Consider the following 22,177-nt stretch of genomic DNA (forward strand, 5'->3'; position numbering starts at 1 on the left):
ATTATCCTTAACAGGGTTTGGTCCCCAACCACATCTCTGTAGCTCCTACTTTTTTTTTTTTTTTCCTTCTATATGGCTTCCACATTATGACTAATTGTGAAAGGTCTTTTCTGACAGTTTTCAGGTCACTTTATACTTTTGTTACATTCCCATAGACCGTTTAAGAGTTTTTCCCTGCCTCCATATCCTCTCTAACATTTGTTGTTTCCTGTCTTGTTAATAATTACCATTCTAGATGATGGAAGATTGTATCAGGTAAAGAAGATGTCGTCTGTATATACAATGAAATATTACTCAGCCATCATAAAGAATGGATACCCAACTTTTGTATCAACAGGGATGAAACTAGAGGAGATTATACTGAGTGAAATAAGTCAAGCATAGAAAGTCAATTTTCATTAAGTTTCACTTATTTGCGGAACATAAGGAATAATATGGAGGAAAGTAGGAGAAGAAAATGAAAAGTGAATTGGGGGAAACCATAGGGGAAAAAACCATGAAAGACTATAGACTGTGAGAAACAAATTGAGGGTTTTATAGGGTAAGGGTTTGGCGAATGGGTGAGCCTGATGGTCGGTATTAAGGAGGGCTTGTTTTGCTTGGAGCACTGAGTGTTGTACAAAAACAATGAATATTGGAACACTGCATCAAAGACTAATGATGTATTTTATGGTGACTAATATAACACAATACAAATTTAAATTAATTAATTAATGTATGTATGTATGTTTGTTGCATAAGTATAGCTGTTATCTCCTTATGTTCATGGGACAAAATGGACTCAGTATTATCTTTGTAATATTTTTCTCAAATATGTTTCTTCAGGAACAATTTCTAGGATTATTTTTTGTTTGCTGCTTTTTAAAAAGTTTTTATTTAAATTCCAGTCAGTTATCTTCAAGTACAATATTAGTTTCAGGTGTATAATATAGTGATTTATACTTCCATACAACACTCAGTTCTCATCACTGCAAGAACACTCTAGTTTCTGTTGCCTATTTAAGCCATCACCTCTCCACTTCTCCTTCTGGTAACCATCAGTTTGTTCTCTATAGTTAATGGTCTGTTTCTTGGTTTTCCTTCTTTCTCCCCCCCAATCCTTTGCCATTTTTTCCCTTAAATTCCACATATGAGTGAAACCATATGGTATTTGTATTTCTCTGACTGACTTATTTCATGTAGCGGAATATTCTGTAGCTCAATGCACATCATTGCAAATGCCAGTATTTAATTTTTAATGGCTGAATAACATTCCAGTGTACATGTGTGTGTGTGTCTGTGTGTGTGTGTCCATGTGTGTGTGTGTATGTGTGTGTGTGTGTGTGTGATATTCTGTATCCATTTATCAGTTGATTTGAGCTCTTTTCTTCATTGGCTATTGTAGATAATGGTGTTATAAACATCAGCATGCATGTATCAAATTTTATCTCTTTGAAGTAATATTACTGTATTTTTTGGGTGAATACCTAGTAGCGAAGTTTCCTGATCCTAGAGTTGTCCTGCTTTTAAGTTATCTAGGAATATGCATGCTGTTTTCCAGAGTGGCTACATAAGTTTGCATTCCCACCAAGAGTACAAGTAGGTTCCCCTTACTCCACATCCTTGTCACCACGTGTTGTTCCTTGTCTTCTTGATTTTAGCCTTTCTCACAGGTGTGAGGTGATAACCCATTATAGTTTTGATTTGCATTTCTCTGATGATAAGCATATATGATTTCATGTATCTGTTGTTAATCTGTATGTCTGCTTTGAGAAAATATTTGTTCATGTCTTCTGCCCATTTTTTAAAAAAGATTTTATTTATTTATTTTAGAGAGAGAGTGAGAGAGAGCTTGCGAGGGAAGAAGGTCATAGGGAGAAGCAGACTCCTCATGGATCTGGAAGCCTGATGTGGGCCTTGATACCCAGACCATGGGATCATGACATGAGCCAAAGGCAGTTGCTTAACCAACTGAGCCACACAGACACCCACGTGCACATTTTAAAATTAGTTCATTTTTGGGATGTTGAGGGATTTTTTAATTTTTTTTAATATTTATTTAACAGACAGAGATCACAAGTAGGCAGAGAGGTAGGCAGAGAGAGAGAGGAGGAAGCAGGTTCCCTGTTAAGTAGAGAGTCTGATGTGGGGCTTGATCCCAGGACTCTGGGATAATGACCTGAGCCAAAGGCAGAGGCTTTAACCCACTAAGCCACCCAGGGACACCTTGGATGTTGACTTTTATAAGTTCATTATATACGTTGGATAATAACCCTTTCAGATATGTCATTTGCAAATAACTTCTTCCATTCTGTAAGTTGCCTTTTATTTTTGTTGGTTATTTACTTCACTGTGTGGAAGCTTTTCATTCTGATGAAGTCCTAATTTTTTTTTTTTTTTATTTCCCTTGGCTCAGGAGACACATCTCAAAAAACAAAAATGTTATTATGGCTGATGTCAAAGTGACTGTGTTCTCTTCTAGGACTTTTATGGTTTCAATTCTCACATTAAGGACTTGAATCCATTTTGAATTCACTTTTGTGTACAGTGTAAGAAAGTCATCCAGTTTTATTCTTTTGCATGTTATTGTCCTGTTTTCAAAACACCATTTTTTTTGAAGATACTGTCTTTTATCCACTGGATATTCTTTCCAGCTTTACCTAATATTAATTGGCCGTATAGTTGTGGGTTCATTTCTGAGTTTTCTGTTCTGTTCCACTGATCTATGTATCTGTCATTGTGGCAATAGCATATTGTTCAATGACCACAGCTTTGTAAGAAAGATAATCTTTTTGTTTGTATGAGCCACCCTTTATTTCTCCTTCTGTTCTGAATTGTAACCTTACTGGATAGAGAATTCATCATGCAAGTATTTTCCTAATAAGCACTTTTTTTTTAATAAATCATGGAACTTTTTTCTGGGTTTCCAAGTTTCTGTTGAGAAATATCCAGCCAGTCTTATTGGTCTTCATTTGTAAGTTAAGGACTACTTTTGTCTTTCTGCTTTCAAGATTTTTTTTCTTTAACATTATATTTTGCAAATTTAATTATAATATGTTTTGATTTTGGCCTCTTTGTTGGTTTTATTGGAAGTCTCTATGCCTCCTGCATCTTGATGTCTGTTTCTTCCCCCGGATTAGGAAACATTTCTGCTCTTATTTCTTGAAATATATTAACTATCCCCCGTTTTGCTCTTTTCTTCTAGGACTTTGATAATATTGGTGTTATTATGTTTCACAGAATCACTGACTTTCCTTAATCGATTCTCATTTTTATAATTCTCCTGTTTCTCCTTTGTACAGTTTCATTATTTTCAATTATTTTGTCTTTTAGTTCTTCAATTTGTTTCTCTACTTCTTCCAGGCTGCTCTTCATTCATGCATGAAGACTGTTTATAATGTTGTTTATTACATTCTTCCTTTTTGATTGATTCTTTTTATTTTTTATTATTTTTTAAATTTATTTTTTTTATTTTCAGCATAACAGTATTCATTATTTTTCACCACACCCAGTGCAATCTTTGCCCTCTATAATACCCACCACCTGGTACCCCAACCCCTCACCCCCCCTTCAAAACCCTCTTAAAAATTATTGTCCAAGTTTCAAGTGTCCACTGATGTCTACTCTTATTTTCTTGAGTCCAGTAAATATTCTTATGATTGTTGCTTTAAGTTTTCTCTTCAGGCATGTTACATCTATGTGTTTAGAGCTCTGGCTGTGCCCTTACCTTGTTCTATAATTTGGGATAAATTTCTATATTCTATCATTTTATCTATATATCTGTTTTCTTCTGTGTTACAAAAGCCAGTTATGTCTCATACTCCTAAGTGTAATGTGCTCATAAGAAAGAAGTCATGTAATGCCAGATCCTGGTATTTCAAGAAGTGTCTCCAGTGTGTGTTATGTGTGTTCTGCCATTGCATTTTTGGCTGCTTTATTTTTCAGGCCAGTGGTTTGCAGAGGCTTTTCTTACCTGCTGTAACACTGATTTGTCCTTCACCTGAATGTGATGAGTTTTAAATAGGTACACTCTGGTCTGTTTGTAAAATGATACCTGGCACCAATTCCATCCGAAATGAGGTCCTTGGGTGCCTGGGGCCTGAGGGGTAAAACCTCTGCCTTCATCACAGGTCATGATATCAGGGTCCTGGGATGGAGCCCTATGTTGGTCTCTCTGCTTGGCAGGGAGTCTGATTTACTCCCTCTCTCTTCCTTACTCTCTGCCTACATGTGATACCACTCTCTCTGTCGGGTAAATAAATAAATAAAATCTTTAAAAAAGAAATGAGGTCCTACAGAACTCTCTGATCTGGAGGTGTGGTAAGCAGGGGTTTACGCCAGTCATCTGTGTTAAGGGCCCATAACATTGGAACTGTGGCAATCTTGACTGAGAGAAAAAGTTCTGTCAGAGTGTAAAAATTATGGTGCTTGTTATAAGCAAGATAGGCAGCCAGTGTTTGTGTTGTGCTGTTTTGTCTGCTCTGGGTTCTTGGCCTGCCTTCTCACAGGATGCAGGACTTTGATTCAAGGATGTATCCCAGATAAGCCTCCTGACTTTTAAAACTCCATTCTTGGGCACCTGGCTGGCTGTCAGTTAAACATCTGCCTTCAGCTCAGGTCATGATCCTTGGGTTCTGGGACTGAGTCCCACATCAACTCCCTGTTCAGCAGGGAGTCTGCTTCTTACTTTCTCTCTGCTGCTGCTCTCTCTCTTTGTCAAATATATAAAATCTCTAAAAAAAAAATAAAAATAAAATTCTATGCTTAAGCTCTGCTGCGAGCAAGGACTCATGAAAATTCACCCCTTTCTTTTTCCAAGCCAGTGGCTTTGGGGAAACATTCTCCTTGTGTGTTCCCCTGTATGCTCCTCTCTCTCTTTCACCCTTCTCTGTGAGTATGGCTCCCACCCCTGCCCCGCCTGCATCATCTGACATCCCTTTCTCCCCTAAACTATTTCTCTACAATAATAACTTCTTTGATATGGTATCTTTTTTTCCCAGCAGTGGACACTGTAAAATGTCTCCTCTTGTTTTGTCCAGCCACCTGTACTGGGAAAAGTCTATAAGTAAGACTGAGACATTTTGAAAGAATAATGTGGTAACATAGATGAAAAGTAGAGCTAAAGGTGTGGCATAGAAGGAAATTATAACATGTTTATATATTAATGAAGAATTTGGTAGTAAAAATAAGAACTGCTGATGGACGAGTTATCAATAATAATGGAGTGATTGAGAAGACAATCTCTTAAGTGAGAGGATATCCGGCTTAAATAATAAGGGAACATTACTGGAGGGGTGTGTGTGTGTGTGTGTGTGTGTGTGTGTGTGTGTGTGTGTGTCTTTAAGGATAATGGAAAAATTCTGAATATTTTTCCTTCACCGAGACTTTCATCACTCAAGCCTGTTTTGCAAGAAAATAATCAGCGAGGTGCAAAAAAATACTTTATATAGAAATTAACACAACAGTATTTCAAAAAGACACATAGGTAGAAACTTATTATTCAAAATTTAAAAGAAACATTTACTTTAGCAAATTTACATCACAGGAAAAGTTATGGCCAAACAGATAAGATTTTCACAATTTTATAAATCAATGAACTTCTCAAATACTTATAAAAGTTACCGTTATATACAATATATTATCTTATTTATTTTATTTTTTTAGAGTAACAGTATTCATTATTTTTTGCACCACACCCAGTGCTCCATGCAATCCATGCCCTCTTCAATACCCACCACCTGGATCCCGCAAACTCCCAGCCACTGAACCTTCAAAATCCTCAGATTGTTTTTCAGAGTCCTTAGTCTCTCATTGTGCACCTCCCCTTCCAATTCCCCTCCACTCTTTTCTTCTCATCAACTCCCCTTGTCCTCCATGTTAATTGTTATGCACCACAAATAAGTGAAATCATGTGATAATGGACTTTCTCTGCTTGAATTATTTCACTCAGCATAATTCCTTCCAGTCCCGGCGATGTTACTACAAAAGTTGGGTATTCATCCTTACTTATGGAGGCATAATACTCCATATTGTATATGAACCACACCTTCCTTATCCATTCGTCCATTGAAGGGCATCTTGGTTCTTTCCACAGTTTCGCGACCGTGGCCATTACTGCTATAAACATTGGGGTACAGAAGGCCCTTCTTTTCACTACATCTGTATCTTTGGGGTAAACACCCAGTAGTGCAATGACAGGGTCGTAGGGAAGCTCTATTTTTAATTTCTTGAGGAATCTCCACACTGTTCTCCAAAGTGGCTGCACCAACTTTCATTCCCACCAACAGTGGAAGAGGGTTCCCCTTTCTCCACGTCCTCTCCAACACATGTTGTTTCTTATTTTGCTAATTTGGGCCATTCTAAGTGGTGTAAGGTGGTATCTTAATGTGGTTTTAATTTGAATCTCCATGAAGGCTGGGGATGATGAACAATTTTTCTTGTTTCTGATAGCCATTTGTATGTCTTCATTGGAGAAGTGTCTGTTCATATCTTCTGCCAATTTTTTATATGATTGTCTGTTTTGTGTGTGTTGAATTACAGGAGTTCTTTATAGATCCTGGATATCAACGTTTTGTCTCTACTGTCATTTGCAAATGTCTTCTCCAAATCCGCGGGTTGCCGCATTGTTTTCTTGACTGTTTCCTTGGCTGTTCAGAAGCTTTTGATCTTGATGAAGTCCCAAAGCTTCATCTTTGCTTTTGTTTTCTTTGCCTTTGGAGACATATCTTTAAAGAAGTTGCTGTGTCTGATATTGAAGAGATTACTGCCTATATTATGCTCTAGGATTCTGATGGATTCCTGTCTCACATTGAGGTCTTTTATCCATTTTGAGTTTATCTTTGTGTACAGTGTAAAAGAATGGTCGAATTTCATTCTTCTACATATAGCTGTCCAGTTTTCCCTGCATCGTTTATTGAAGAGACTGTATTTTTTCCACTGTATATTTTGTCCTATTTTGTCGAAGATTATTTGACCATAGAGTTGAGGGTCCATATCTGGGCTCTTTACTCTGTTCCACTGGTCTATGTGTCTGTTTTTATGCCAGTTCCATGTTGTCTTGGTGATCACGGCTTTGTAGTAAAGCTTGAAATCATGTAACGATAAGACCCCAGTTCTATTTTTTTTTTCAACATTTCATTACAATTGGGGTCTCTTCTGAGACCTACAAATTTTAGGATAATTTGCTCCAGCTCTTTGAAAAATACTGGTGGAATTTTGATCAGAATGGCTTTAAAAGTATTGATTGCTCTAGGCAGTATAGACATTTTAACAATATTTATTCTTCCATTCCAAGAGCATGAAATGGTTTTCCATCTTTTTGTGTATTCTTCAATTTCTTTCATGAGTGTTCTGTAGTTCCTCGAGTACAGATCCTTCACCTTTTTGGTTAGGTTTATTCCCAGGTATCTTATGGTTCTTGGGGCTATAGAAAATGGAATCGATTCTCTAATTTTCTTTTCTGTATATTCATTGTTAATGCATAAGAAAGCCAATAATTTCTGTACATTTACTTTGTATCCTGCCACGTTGATGAATTGTTGTATGAGTTTTAGTAGTTTGGGAGTGGAGTCTTTTTGGTTTTCCATATAAAGAATAATGTCATCTGTGAAGAGAGTTTTACTTGTCCATTGCCAGTTTGGATACCTTTTATTTCTCTTTCTTGTCTGATAGCTGTTTCTAGGACTTCTAATAATATGTTGAACAAGAGTGGTGAGAGTGGGCATTCTTGTCATGTTCCTGATCTCAACGGGAAGGTTGCAAGGTTCTCCCTCCAGTGAGGATTATATTTGCTGTGGGCCTTTTGTAGATAGATTTGATGAAAGTCAGTAATGTTCCCTCTATCCCTATTCTTTGAAGCGTTTTTAACAAGAACAGATGCTGGATTTTGTCAAATGCTTTCTCTACATCAATTGAGAGGACCATGTGTTTTTTCTCTTTTCTCTTATTGATTTGTTCTATCACATTGATTGATTTGCAAATGTTGAACTATCCTTGTAGCCCAGGTATGAATCCCACCTGTTCATGGTGGATAAACTATTTAATGTGCTGTTGGATCCTGTTTTCTAGGATACAGTTGAGAATCTTAGCATCCATATCCATCAGTGATATTGGTCTGAAATTCTCCTTTTTGGTAGGGTCTTTGCTTGGCTTGGGGATCTGGGTAATGCTGGCTTCATAGAAAGAGTCTGGAAGTTTTCCTTCTGCTTCAATTTTTTGAAACAGCTTCTGGAGAATAGGTGTTATTTCTTCTTGAAAGTTTGGTAGAATTCCCCAGGGAATTTTTCAGGTCCTGGGCTCTTGTTTTTGGGTGGTTTTTGATCACTGCTTCAATCTCATTAATAGATATTTGTATATTCATGTTGTCAATTTCTACCTGGTTCAATTTTGGAAGTTTATTATTTTCCAGGAATCCATCCATTTCATCTAAAATGCTTATCATTTCGGAATATAACTATTATAGTACTTTTGACAATTGTTTCTACTACCTTGGTGTTAGTTTTGATTACTCCCCTTTCATTCATATTTTTATGAATTTGAGCATTCTCTCTTTTCTTTTAGATTAGTGTGGCCAATGGTTTATCGATCTAATTGATTCTTTCAAAAAACCAGCTTCTAGTTTCATTGGTATGTTATACTATGTCTCTGGTTTCTACCTCATTGATCTCAGCTATAATCTTGATGATTTCCTTTCTTATGTGTGTAGTTGGTTTTATTTGTTGTTGATTCTCCAGTTCTTTAAGGTGTAGAGACTGCTGCTGTGTTCTGGATTTGCCAGTTTTTTTGAGGGAGGCTTGTATGGCTACGTATTTCCCCCTTAGCACTAACTTTGCTGTATCCCATAGGTTTTGGACCAAAGTTTCTTCATTCTCATTGGTTTCCATGAATGGTTTCTGTTCTTCTTTGATCTCCAGTTTGATCCAAGCATTCTTAAGCAAGGTGGACTTTACCTTCCAGGTGTTTGAGTTCCTTCAGATCTTTTCAATTTGATTGAGCTCCAGTTTCAAAGCATTGTGATCTGAGAATATGCAGGGAATAATCTGTCTTTTGGTTTCAGTTGAGTCCTGATTTGTGACCCAGTACATGGTCTATTCTGGAGAAGGTTCCATGTGCACTTGAGAAGAATGAGTGTTCTGTTGTTTTAGGGTGGAATGTTCTGTACATGTCTATGTGCTCCATCTGGTCCATTGTGTCATTCAATGCTCTTGTTTCTTTATTGATTTTCTGATTCGATGATCTATCTATTTCTGAGAGAGGCATGTTAAGATCTCCTACTATTAATGTATTCATACCAATATGACTCTTTATCTAGATTAACAGTTTTCTTATGTATTTGGCTCCTCCCATATTGGGGGCATAGATGTTTACAATTCTTAGATCATCTTGGTGGATAGTCCCTTTAAGAATGATGGAGTCTCCTTCTGTATTTTGACTACAGTCTTTAGTTTAAAAGCTAATTTGTCTGATAATGGAATTGCTCTCCTGGCCTTCTTCTGAGTCCCATTGGCATGAAAGATTCTACTCCATCCCTTTACTTTCAGTCTGGCTGTAACTTTAGGTTCAAAATGGGTCTCTTGTAGACAACATATGGATTGTTCCTATTTTATCCAATCTGCAACCCTGTGTCATTTTATGGGCACATTTAGGCCACTCACATTGAGAGTGATTATCGATAGATACGTTTTTATTGACATCTTGTTACCTTTGAAGTCTTTCTTTCTGTAGATTGTCTCTATATTTCTGTTCAATGATACTTTTAGGATTTTCCTCTTTTATAGAAGCCCCCTTAATATTTCTGCTGTGTCGGCTTGGTGGATGCATAGTCTTTTAAGTCTTCCTGGTCTTTGAAACTCTTTATCTCTCCATCCATTTTGAATGTCAGTCTTGCTGGATAAAGTATTCTGGGCTGCATGTTCTTCTCATTTAGTACCCTGAATATATCTTGCCAGCCTCTTCTGGCTTGCCTGGTCTCTGTGCACAGGTCTGATATAATTTTGATGGGCTTTGCTCTGTAAGTAAGGAGCCTCTTTGTCCTATTGGCTTTCAATTGATTATATCAACAATTATGATTCCTCAATTTGACTATCAGGTGCCTTGAAGTTTTTTCTGGAATCTATAATTTTGGGTGGAGACTGTCCAGCCTCTAGTACATGAATGCTGGTTCCATTCACGAGATTGGGAAAAATTTCATGAAGGACTTGTTCCACTATATCTTCTAGACTTCTTTCTTTCTCCTCCCCTTCAGGGATTCTAATAATTCTGATGTTGAAACGTTTCATGGCATCATTTATTTCCCTGATTCTGTTTTTGTGGCTTCTAAGCTATTTGTTCCAGGCTTTCTCCTGATCCTTACTCTCTATTTGTTTGTCCTCCAGGTCACTAATTCTATCTTCTGTCTCAGTTACCCTAGCTTTGAGAGAATTTAGATTAGATTGGAACTCATTGAGAGCTTTGTGAACCTCTTACTGGGTAGCTTTTAGCTCAGACCTAACATTGTGATCATCTTCCCTAGTTGCTTTCAGTTCAGCCCTAATCAATTCCATTTGGTCATCCATGGCTTTCTCCAACCTAGCTATTGCCTGGGTAATTGTTAGCTTGAATTTTCTTTCCAACATATTGTCTATGTTGATAGCCGTTAGCTCTGTTGCAGAAGTCCCATCCTCTTTATTTTTCTTCTGTTGGGCATCCCTCCTCCTAGTCATTTTGGTGAGAGATCGCTGAACGGGTGTAGCTGGATATATCAACTATGGTGCAGTCAAGGTGCACCCTGGAATGCTTCTGAGCAGTCAGTATTCCCCACGCAAATAAGAAAGAAAGAAAAGAAAAGAAAATGAGAAAAAAGAGAGAGAGAAAGAGACAAAGAAAAGGAAAGATAAAAGAGAAGTTTCAACCCAAATGGGCCCTAAGATAAGATTAAGGAAGTACACAAACAAACAGACAAACAAAAAGCCTGATGAAAGTATATGACAAGAGAGAAAAAAATACATACATATATGTATGCATTTTTACATATGTATTTTTATTGTAATATATATTATATACTTTATTTATATTAGATATCATATATAATTATAAATCTACATTATATATAATTAATAATATATGATTATATATAATTAATATATAATAAATATATAATTTATTTATATATATAAGATTTATAAATATATAAATATATAATTATATATATATATATAGAGAGAGAGAGAGAGAAGCAAATAGAGGAAGAACCTCATGAAAAAGAACCCCAAGTATAAGATTTATATACTATCAGGACAAACACAAAAACATAGAAACACTGGTGGAAGAAATAGATGGGAGAGTGGTTATAAATTCTCAGTGGAGGCGAGGAAGTTTGTTTTGATTCTTCCTGGATGTATCTTGATATCTTTGTTAAAGGACTCAACTTTCCTAAGATAAAGGGGGATTAAAAATTGGCTTACCTCTAGGGGTAGCACTGATTGGTGAAAGTCAATTACCTTGAAATTTAATTCTATGTGAATATTAGAAAATAAAAATAATGAAGGAATAAACTAAACTAAAATTTAAAAAAAATTAAAAAATAGAATTGCAAAAGAGTAACACAGGTGTAGGGATCAGAAATTTAAGTTTAGAAGGTTATTATGGAATTTGATGTACTGGCCATCTCACTGTCCTGGTAAATAGGTTAAAAAAATTGTTTATATATATAAAAAAGAACCAGAATGGTGGGAACGAGTTAAAATAAAGGTTGTCATATGGGGGCACCTGGGTGGCTCAATTAGTTAAGTGACTTCCTTTGGCTCAAGTCATGATCCTAGAACCCTTGGATTGAGCCCCACATCGGGCTCCCAGCTCCTTGAGGAGTCTACTTCTCCCTCTGACCCTATCCTCTGTCATTCTCTCTCTCACTCCCTGTCAATTAAATAAAATCTTAAAAAAAAAAAAAAAACTTAAAAAAAAAAAAAAGTTGTCCATATGAAGTTGTGGTGGTTGTTCTCTTGTCATTTTTTTTTCTTTCCTGGTTGGTTTTCCGAGGAAGGGGCCTGCCACGTAGGTTTTCAGTCAGTGATGTTCCCTGAGTTAAGGCCTCCTGCCCTCCTCAAGGGGGTGGGCTCTGAGGAAACAGGTTTTTTCAGGCTTTTGTTCTCTGGAGGTTTTTATGTTTGTTCTCTTGTTTTTTTTCTCCTCTTGACCACTTTTGATGGTTTCTGTAGGTTTAGAGGAACGCAAACTGCACCCTGACCTCCCTCTAAGAGAGAAGCCTCAGTCTGGCTACAGAGCCCAAATAAATTCCCCCTTGGCTGGTGGCAGAGCAGGCTCTGAGTCACCGTCCCTGGGGATGGAGGATCTTCTATTTGTATCACATCAGCGGCAGCTTTCTGGGCAGCTCCAGACTGCGGGAGAGGTTCCAAGCAGCTATTCACATGCTGAGATTTTCCTCCTGGCCCAGGCTGGGAGTGCCTGGTCTTTCTGGGTCTAAGAGCACCGGGCTTGCTTGCACCTCTCTCAGGGGAGTGTGTGTGGTGGGCGTGTGCGTGCTTCTCAGGCTCTGGTGGAATGGCGGGATTCTAAGAGCCTGGGGTGTGTAGGAGGGGCACGTGTCTCAGGCTCTGTAGCACCTTCCCTCTGGCTCTGGAGCCTCTGCCTTCTGGCAAGGCTCCCAGCTCCTCACAGGAGCCGGACCCCACATGATCTCGGGTGCGCTGGTGGCTCAGGACCAAGACCTGATTTCTCGGCCACACTCTCTCTGGCTAGGCACCAGGGGAGGCTGTCCTGGGCCCCGGGGACTTAAGCCCCTGTCTCTAGCTGCCCAGATTCCCACAATTTCCCCCACCCCCGCATTATCCTTTGCTCTTTTTGAGTGCTTTCAACCAGACTCCAAGGTACTGCTGGTTCACAGACACAGGGCACTCTTGGATTGGGGTATTATTTTCCAATCGGTTGCCTCTGGTGGCTCCTCCCCCTTTTGTTTACCTTCTGATATCAGTCTGAAGTTCCTTTTCTGCTTTATCTGCTCACTGGTGTCTTCTGCCCCCTTAGAGATCCAGATGTGTATAATTCTAATCTCAGGCTGTTTTCATGTGTGATCAGAATACTTTGGTAGGTAATCAGCTTACTTTAGGGTACAGGTTGAAAGGCGCCTCCTCCTATTTCCCCGCCATCTTGTCCAATATAATATCATCTTATAAAAACATGTCTTCGTAAATATGTTGTAAAGATTTAGCAAAAATGTAGTAAATATTTTGTATAAAATAATTTTCTCTTATATTCTTGAAATACTTTTGAAATTCTTTTCTTCTTTTATAATCAAACCTCAATGTGAGACAGGAATCCATCAGAATCCTAGAGGAGAAAATAGGCAGTAACCTCTTCAATAGAAGCCACAGCAACTTCTTTCAAGATAGGTCTCCAAAGACAAAGGAAACAAAAGCGAAAATAAACTTCTGGGACTTCATCAAAATCAAAATCTTCTGCACAGCAAAGGAAACAGTCAAGAAAACAAAGAGGCCACCCCCGGAATGGGAGAAGATATTTGCAAATGACAGTACAGACAAAAGGTTGATATCCAGGATCTATAAAGAACCCTTGTAACTGAACACACACAAAACAGACAATTATATCAAAAAATGGGCAGAAGATATGAACATACACTTCTCCAATGAAGACATACAAATGGCTATCAGACAGATGAAAAAATGTTCATCATCATTAGCCCTCAGGGAGATTCAAATTAAAACCACATTGAGATATCACCTTACACCAGTTAGAATGGACAAAGGAAAAAAAAAAAACATTTTTCACTTCCAATTTAAAATGTTCTTATTAGAGATAATTGCACATTGACTCACATTTGCATTTTGTTATTTGCATTTCGTTATTTATTCTTGCCATTAAATAGACTATATGTTGGCTAATTTGACCTTAATTAAAAATTAAAAGTATATTAAAAATATTGTTTTAAACTGAAGTTACCTAAAATAGTGATTTTTCTGATTTAATATGTATACCAATCAGTTAGGAAGCTTTAAAGTTTGTAGTCTTATTTTAAAGGCCAAGGATGAGATTCTGCCTTTTTAAAAATTTCCAGATTGCTCTGGTGTTTAAGTCCATTGTCTCCACAATGAATAGAGAGATTTTAAGAGGTCATCCAGTGGAGAACACTTACCCTAAATGTTCAGTATAATTTATTTATTCAGTATTCCTCTTATCCCTTTAGTTACTATGCTGGACTGGAATAACTGAAAAGGTTAAACTTCATAATTTATATAAAAAGTAATCTTAGTAATGAAAGAAGAGTTGTATTTTCTTTTGTTTTTATCCCTCTATCTCAGAATTAAATTAATTTATGCAAAAATAATTGTCTGCTTGTGTCTTTTACAAGAATCTATTACAGCTGATACTCAATTGACTGTATTAGATATCTCATTATTAGACTGCCCAGTTCTAAAGTTTACCTCTTTTTCTTCCAGTTATTAATCTTTTTACCCATGTTAATATTTTAAAATCCAGTTATGTTATCCACAAATAATCTAATAATCTGTTAGTTTTACATTATTTCTATTATCCAAAAAATAATTACCTAATATTTTCTAAATAAAGTTTATATTTAAGGTTATATTCACAATCAAATCAACACCCATAATTAAGAATACTGCCTTGGTCATCAGATGTTTTTAATAATGTTTATTGATTGAATTATTTTGAGGTGTTATGATATACATTTATAATAGCCCATGTACAAGAGGGCGTAATATTGCTCCATTTAACAAAAACAATTTATGGTTTGTGGTTAATATTAAGGTATAAATTATTTAAAAATTGATTAAAATATTATATGGAATTAAACCAAGCCATTTTCTAATTATGAATATCTTGTGGACAGAAAATTTGACTTATATCTATCATTGTGGCTTTGCATGAAAACATTCTTAAACGTAGCAGTTATACAATAACTATTTTCATAGAATTCAGCCCCAAATGTCCATACAAAGTAATATCAATTTTTAAATAAATTTTCAATATTTACCATTTGCAAATGAGCATAACAAAAAGCATGGAGGCCATGGGGAGATAGAGAGAAGGGGGTTGGGGTAAATTGGAAGGGGAGATAAATCATGAGAGACTATGGACTCTGAAAAACAATCTGAGGGGTTTGAAGTGGCGGGGGGATGGGAGGTCGGGGTACCAGGTAGTGGGTACTATAGAGGGCACGTATTTCATGGAGCACTGGGTGTGGGGGAAAATAATGATACTGTTATGCTGAAAATAAATAAATGAAAAAAAAGAATCCATTATAAAGTGATTATTTTAGAGTATCTCTCAAATCCTTTGCAAGTTTCCTGTCAAATTCAGTCTCCTTCTTTCTAGAACTTTTCTGAAAGCTGTCTTTACATCTTTGTTTCTCAGAGTGTATATGAGAGGATTTACCAGTGGAGTGACAACACAATAGAACACTGAGATCACTTTACCAATGGTGAAGTTGTGTTTGGCTGGAAGGTGAACATAGGGAAAAATAATGGTGACATAATAAATGGTGACCACAGTGAGGTGGGAGGCACAGATAGAGAAGGTTTTCTTCTGAGCCTTTTGGCAAGAAAGCCTGATTATTGTAACCACAATGTATCCATTGGAAGACATAGTGAGAAGGAAAGAACTTAGAATCATGACAGAGGTGCATGTGTAGCCTAAAGTCTCCACCAAAAATGTATCTGAGCAGGAGAGTTTAAAAATGGGGTCTGATGATGGACATCTAGGTTCTTTCCATAGTTTGGCTATTGTGGACATTGCTGCTATAAACATTCGGGTGCACAAGCCCCTTTGGATCACTACGTTTCTATCTTTAGGGTAAATACCCAATAGTGCAATTGATGGGTCATAGGGAAGTTCTATTTTCAACATTTTGAGGAACCTCCATGCTGTTTTCCAGAGTGGCTGCACCAGCTTGCATTCCCACCAACAGTGTAGGAGGGTTCCCCTTTCTCCGCATCCTCGCCAGCATCTGTCATTTCCTGACTTGTTGATTTTAGCCATTCTGACTGGTGTGAGGTGATATCTCATTGTGGTTTTGATTTGTATTTCCCTGATGCCGAGTGATATGGAGCACTTTTTCATGTGTCTGTTGGCCATCTGGATGTCTTCTTTGCAGAAATGTCTGTTCATGTCCTCTGTCCATTTCTTGATTGGATTATTTGTTTTTTGGGTGTTGAGTTTGCTAAGTTCTTTTATAGATTTTGGACACTAGTCCTTTATCTGATATGTCGTTTGCAAATATCTTCTACCATTCTGTCAGTTGTCTTTTGATTTTGTTAACTGTTTCCTTTGCTGTGCAAAAGCTTATACACAAAGGAATACTATGCAGCCATCAAAAGAAATGAAATCTTGCCATTTGCGACAACATGGATGGAACTAGAGCGTATCATGCTTAGCAAAATAAGTCAAGCAGAGAAAGACAACTATCATATGATCTCCCTGATATGAGGAAGTGGTGATGCAACATGGGGGCTTAAGTGGGTAGGAGAAGAATCAATGAAACAAGATGGGATTGGGAGGGAGACAAACCATAAGTGACTCTTAATCTTACAAAACAGACTGAGGGTTGCTGGGGTGAGGGGTTGGGAGAAGGGGGTGGGGTTATGGACATTGGGGAGGGTATGTGCTTTGGTGAGTGCTGTGAAGTGTGTAAACCTGGCGATTCACAGACCTGTACCCCTGGGGATAAAAATACATGTTTATAAAAAAATAAAAAATTAATAAAAATAAAAGAAAAAAAAGATATGTTTTCAGTGGAATCTTAAAAGTAAAAAAAAAAAAAAAAAGAAATGGGGTCTGAGTCGCAAAAGAAATGATTGATTTTCTGGGGACCACAAAAGTTTAGATGGGAGATGAGTATGTTTGGTGGGAGAGGGGCAATGAAGCCGCCAATCCAAGATCCAGCTGAAAACTACAGGCACATCTGAAGGAAGGCTTATGATAAGTGAATACCTTAAAGGACTGCAGATGGCCAGGTACTGGTCATAGGCCATCAGAGCCAGCAGGATGAACTCTGTAGCTCCCACGGAGAAGAAGAACAAGTGCTGGGTTAAACAACCAGAAACAGAGATGGTGACAATCTGTGAAAGGCAGGTTGCCAGCAATTTTGGCACTGTAGTTGTGATATATCATATCTCCAGGAATGACAAATTTCCTAAGAAAATGTACATGGGTGTTTCAAGTGTGATGTCAATGAGTACAATGAAAATTATGAGAGTTTTTCCCATGAGGGAGAGCAGATACACAGTGAAAAATATTACAAACAATGTGAGCCTCAGACAGAAAATACCAGAAAACCCAAGAAAAATGAACTGTGTCACTTTTGTTGGTTTGTTACTTCAATGTCTCATCATCTCTGATCTGGAATAAACAACAAAGCCCAGAATATGGCAGATGAACAAGAATGGAATAATTTTGTATTCACTTATTTCATGATAATAGACTCCTAATAATAATAAACGTTAATGGCTGGCAATAACATAGTTTGTATCCTTATAAACATTTTCCATGGATTAGCTCACTTGATTTACAAAATCAATCAAATCTCCAAAATAAATCATGTAATAATCCACTTCTCAAGGAAAGAAACTAAGTTGGGAAATTGTTTTCTCACAGCTATATCACTTTAAGTGGTGGGGCATATTCTTTTCAGGTAGTTTGTTTTAAAGGACCATAATTCAAGCTAATATTTAAAAGTGGCTATTGGCAGAATATGGCATTGTTCCATCACTGAGTATTGTCCATTAGAATATTGTAAAGAAAGATCAACATGCAGATCAGGGTATAGGAGATAAGAATGGGCTCTTATAATGGAGTTCCTAAGCATACCTGTTGTCTTATCAAGACAAATTTTTGCCTGAAATATTAACTTTATTATGCATATTATACACAATCAGTTATGGTTTGGTTGGAGATCGGGACATGAGTAAATCTTATGTCTAGAAAATGGACAGGAAGATTCAAAATTATATGGAGATACTTTTGTCATAAGTATTCAGTTAACTTTCTTGACTTTGGCTTTTTGGGTTTTTGTTTTTGTTGTTGTTGTTGTTGTTTAGACCCATTACATTCACTGATTTTCCTACATTAGTAGGCAAGAGTAAAGAAAATAACTTTAAACTCATAAGTCCATTCATCCTTCATGATGAAGTTTGTTTCCATAGAATCACTAATGTGACAGAGCACTTAATATAAGAGAAAATCATCTACCAACTTTAAATGTTCAATACCGTATTTATAATTATAAATATGTTAAGTGGTTCTCCAAAACAATTGGCTTAGAATTTATAATTTAAGAAAACAATTGAAGGAAATAACTGGGACTGATTTTTTAAAAATATTTTTCCTGAGTTTGATTTCTTTATTTTCATAAGAAAAAAGGTAACATTTATGTAACACATATAAGACTAAGAATACAAAATATCTTTTACTGTTATTATAAAAGAACTATTGCATGGGCATTTTTCTCCTAGTATTAACATAAGAAAAGCAGGTATTTGGAAAGATTATTATTACAGCTATGACAAAAGAATCATTCCAAAGATGAATTTTCTTTTCTCTTTCTAATAGATATCATGGTTATTTAATTCTGTCTATTTTTAATAACAGGGTTACACATGGGATGCCTGTGTGACTCAGTTATTTGGGCATTTGCTTTTGGCTTAGATAACAGCCTTGGGGTCCTGGGATCAAGCCCTGTGTTGGGCTCCCTGTTAAGTGGGGAGTCTGCTTCTCCATCTCTCTCTGCCTCTCTCTTCTAATCTTGTGCACACACTCTCTCAAATAAATATTTTTAAAAGAAAACTTACTTATTTATTTGACAGATAGAGATCACAAGCAGACAGAGAGGCAGGCAAAGAGGGGGAGGACAGGCTCCCCAAGGAGAAGAGAGCCTGACATGGGGCTTGATCCCAGGACCCTGAGACCATGGCCTGAGCTGAAGACAGAGGCTTCAACCCACTGAGCAACCCAGGCAACCCTCAAATAAATATATTTTTTAATCTCTAAAAAAAAAAAAAAAAGCATTACACAACTATATATTACCATAGGGCAAAACTGGATGGAAAAAAATTGAAATAATTTAACACTTTTATAAAAATAATATGGTATTTAAATATGAAGAAAACATATGTATTTAAAATTTATTATTTTATATACACCATTCACTTGTGAGTATAGAATTGTATACTTCTATATTTCAGCCACAATAGACATGACCAGAAAAGACTATGCCCTAGATATCAAGGACATAATAGATCAGCATAAAAAATCTTATTTTAAAATAAAAGAGTACAAAACAAGTAAGACAAAACAAAACACTGGCTTCGCTTCATTTTATAAGAATAACTAAGAAAACATTATCTAAGTGTGTAAAAAACTATGTTACCCACTATGTAGATTCAAAGGAAAAACCATTTCTCAAAGGCTTTGAGTAGAGAATCATAATGAATATGTGCAGAAAATACGAAAATCTGACAAACTTTCATATCTGAAGATAAGAATATGATAATCTAAAAATTAAAGAAAATGAATCTGGATGATATCGACACGTGTCATACTAAGGAAATTTACAGTAAGAGTTTGAGCTTGTTGAAACTATTCAAATAAAAATATATTTTGTTCACTATGTTGTTTAGTGAACATTTGTTATCCCATATATAAAATAAAAGCTCACATCTTAGGCATAAATGCCAAGTAAATCAAGCATTTATTTATTTATTTAAAAATGAAACTGTAAAGGAGTGGTTATCAATGCATAAGTGTAAATAACCAAAAGATACTTGAAAATAAGCAGAGCCGGTTTGTCTGCAGTGACATGGGTTGTTGATAGCATGTAATGATATGGACATTAACAATGCTAAGTATCTAAGGATGTCAAATAACGCACCAAGTCTTGCTCTCACTGAGAATAATTCCCCAAAAGGGAATATGAGATAATTTTTAAATAATCTTTTGATGCTATAACTGAAATATGAGAAAATACACATATCATAAGGGTACAGTTCAATATATTATGACAAATGTATACATATGTGTAACTGCAACCACAATTAAGAATATAACCTTTTCCACCCAGAAAGCTTTCTCAAGCCTCATGCACTCAATTAATTTCTCCCTTTAGAGTAAAGAAATCACTGCTCTTATTTTTGTCACTGTGACTTAGCTTTGATTTTTCCTTATTTTCATATATGCAGTTATGAAGTATATACATCTGGTGTTGGGCTTATTTCATCTATCATCATAAATTATATATTGAATTCATGTTGATGTATATTTTTATTTTTTAGGTCTTTTAAAAGATTTATTTATTTAATTGAGAGAGAGAGAGAGAGAAAGTAAATGGGAGGAAGGGAGAAAAGGAGAGATTCTTCAAGCAGACTCTGTTCTGAGTATAGGGACTGACTCAGAGCTGGATCTCCCAACCTATTCAGATCATGACCTGAGTTGAAGACAAGAGTTGGACAATCAACTGACCAAGCCAACCAGGTGCCCCTATTCTTTGTGTTTTGTAAACTTATTCCTATTCAATGCTGAGTTATATTCCTTTGAAAAATATACCAAAATTTAATCATCCATTTACTTGTGGTAGATATATATGTATGCATATTTGGATGTATGTATTTAATTTTTATTTATGTTCATTCTTATTTTGGTTTAATAAGAATAAGACTATTAAAAAAAGAATAAAACTGCTTTGAACTGTCATGTGTAAATCCTTGGAACAGATGTGTTTCTATTTATTAGAATAAATAGCGAGGAGTACAATTGCTATATTATATGATGAGTGACTCTTTAACTTAATAAGAAATTACCACAAATTTTTCAAAGTAATTACATTTAACATACACAACAGTAGTGATGAGGGCTCTACTGCACGCCTTCACCACCTCTCAGTGTTGCACCTAGGTTATTTTGGCTGTACTAATGGGTGTGTAGAGTTTGAAATTTTCTCATAACTAATAATAGCATTTTTTCATATGTTCACTGACCACTTTAATGAAATTCAAGTTAAGTGTTATGCTGTGTAGATTTGTAAATGAATTATTTTTCTCATATTATTACATTGTTGCAGGTCCATATAAAATGTATATGTTGGATATGCATATGTGTATATTTCTATTTGCTTTTCCATTTTCTTAATAATGTCTCTTAAGGAGTAAAAAGCTTTTAATTTTCATGAAGTCAATATAATTTTTATCTTGCAGAATTTATGCTTTTTGATACATGCCTTACGTCAAGTTTAGAGTACCCTGAAATTATGCTGATTTCTTCTGTTGTTCTCTTCTAGAAAATTTCTAGTTTCATATTTTACATTTAGGTCAATGATTCTCTTTTCTAGCGTATTTTCTAGTGCATGGAAACCTCATGTTTCAGGGGTTTCTTTGTCTCCTGAACCGATTTTCTATATCATTTCAAGTACATAAACTTTTAAATTTATTTTGATTCTTTTTCTGAATACTATTTGGCTATGAATTTGTGGGTCTATTTCAAATATATATGTTCTGTTTGTTTACTTTATGCAACTTACACAGTCTTAACTGTTATAGATTTATAAATAGTTTGAAAAATCAGTTAGTAAAATCTTCCAACTTGTTTTATTTTTCAAATATAGTTTTGCCTAATCTAAACCTATAGACTCAGAAATTTTTAGAAGTAGCTTATGAAGTTATGTACACCACAATTTCTGACGTTTTGAGTCATCTCAAGCATGAACGTGGTGTATCTTACCATGATTTTGGCCTTCCTTAATTTCTGTTAACACTGATTTATATTTTTTTAAAGATTTATTTATTTATTTGACAGAAAGGGAGACTAAAAATAGGCAGAGAGGCAGGCAGAGAGATTGGGGGAATTAGGCTCCCCACCAAGCAGAAAACCTGATGTGGTGCTTGATCCTAGGACCCTGAGATCATGACCTGAGCTGAAGGCAGAGGCTTTAACTCACTGAGCCACCCAGATGCCCCAACAGTAATTTATAATTTTAGTATACAAGTCTGCCATATGCTTAGTTAACTTTTCCCTGTAAATTTAATGTTTTAATTGTTATTAAAATAATGTCTTCGAAATTACAATCTATGTTCTGTTGTTCGAATGTAACAATCCAAGTATTTTTCATATCAAGCTCTTATAATATGTGTCCCAAATAAATTCATTTGTTAGTTCTGGTAGTTTTACATTTTTTATGGTT

At 36.0% G+C, this 22,177-nt stretch overlaps 1 long non-coding RNA gene and 1 pseudogene across 2 annotated transcripts in view; both read right to left on the reverse strand.

Annotated features, from left to right (window-relative positions):
- LOC309861262 overlaps window positions 1–8,019 on the reverse strand; it is a 155,777-nt gene extending 147,758 nt beyond the window's left edge. The window contains exon 1 of the long non-coding RNA XR_014309832.1: window positions 7,942–8,019. This is a non-coding gene — a long non-coding RNA (uncharacterized lncRNA). The remainder of the gene's footprint in view (window positions 1–7,941) is intronic.
- Window positions 8,020–15,279: 7,260 nt separating this feature from the next.
- Window positions 15,280–22,177, reverse strand: part of LOC309861947 (olfactory receptor 6F1-like) — a 109,258-nt pseudogene continuing 102,360 nt past the window's right edge. The window contains exons 2-3 of the transcript in view: window positions 16,786–17,325; window positions 15,280–15,695 (exon numbers count right to left, since the gene is read on the reverse strand). The product of the transcript in view is annotated as an olfactory receptor 6F1-like (transcript). The remainder of the gene's footprint in view (window positions 15,696–16,785; window positions 17,326–22,177) is intronic.

The sequence above is a fragment of the Mustela nivalis genome (genome assembly GCF_964662115.1).
Source record: "Mustela nivalis genome assembly, chromosome: 3".
Classification (NCBI taxonomy): domain Eukaryota; kingdom Metazoa; phylum Chordata; class Mammalia; order Carnivora; family Mustelidae; genus Mustela; species Mustela nivalis.